The sequence below is a fragment of the Arachis ipaensis genome, chromosome B10 (assembly GCF_059453495.1).
Source record: "Arachis ipaensis isolate K30076 ecotype BB chromosome B10, ASM5945349v1, whole genome shotgun sequence".
In the NCBI taxonomy this organism is placed as follows: domain Eukaryota; kingdom Viridiplantae; phylum Streptophyta; class Magnoliopsida; order Fabales; family Fabaceae; genus Arachis; species Arachis ipaensis.
In genome coordinates, this window is record NC_142435.1 from 51,770,799 (window position 1) to 51,771,885 (window position 1,087).

Sequence of the window (1,087 nt, forward strand, 5' to 3'; positions counted from 1 at the left end):
TTGCTTTTTCTTTTTCTTTCTAATTTTTTTTTCGCTATTTTTTTTTTCTACAAGCTTTGTTCTTTGCTGCTTTTTCTTGCTTCAAGAATCATTTTTATGATTTTTCAGATTATCAAATAACATGTCTCCTTGTCATCATTCTTTCAAGAGCCAACATATTTAACATTCTTAAACAACAACTTCAAAAGACATATGCACTGTTCAAGCATTCATTCAGAAAACAAGAAGCATTGTCACCACATCAATATAATTAAACTAAGTTCAAGGACAAATTCGAAACTCATGTACTTCTTGTTCTTTTGAATTAAAACATTTTTCATTTAAGAGAGGTGATGGATTCATAGGACATTCATAACTTTAAGACAAATTTACTAACTACTAATGATCATATAATGAAGACACAAACATGGATAAGCACTTAACATAGAGAAAACGAAAAACAGAGAATGTAAGAACAAGGAATGAGTCCACCTTAGTGATGGTGGCGTTTCCTTCTTGAGGAACCAATGATGTCCTTGAGCTCTTCTATGTCTCTTCCTTGTCTTTGTTGCTCCTTCCTCATTGCTTTTTGATCTTCTCTTATTTCATGAAGGATGATGGAGTGCTCTTGATGTTCCACCCTTAATTGTCCCATGTTGGAACTTAATTCTCCTAAGGAGGTGTTGATTTGCTCCCAATAGTTTTGTGGAGGAAAATACATTTGAGGCATTTCCGGGATCTCATGGTGATGAACTTCATGCGTCTCTTGAGATCCATGAATGGGCTCTCTTGCTTGCTCCATCCTTTTCTTAGTGATGGGCTTCTCTTCCTCAATGGGAATGTCTCCTTTTATGAAAGCTCCAGCTGAGTAACATAGATGGCAAATGAGATGAGGAAAAGCTAGCCTTGCCCCAGGAGAGGCCTTTTCGGCTATTTTGTAGAGTTCAAGGGAGATGACTTCATGAACTTCTACTTCCTCTCCAATCATGATGCTGTGAATCATGATGGCCCGATCCACAGTAACTTCAGATCGGTTGCTAGTGGGGATGATGGAGCGTTGGATGAACTCCAACCATCCTCTAGCCACAGGCTTGAGGTCCAGTCTTCT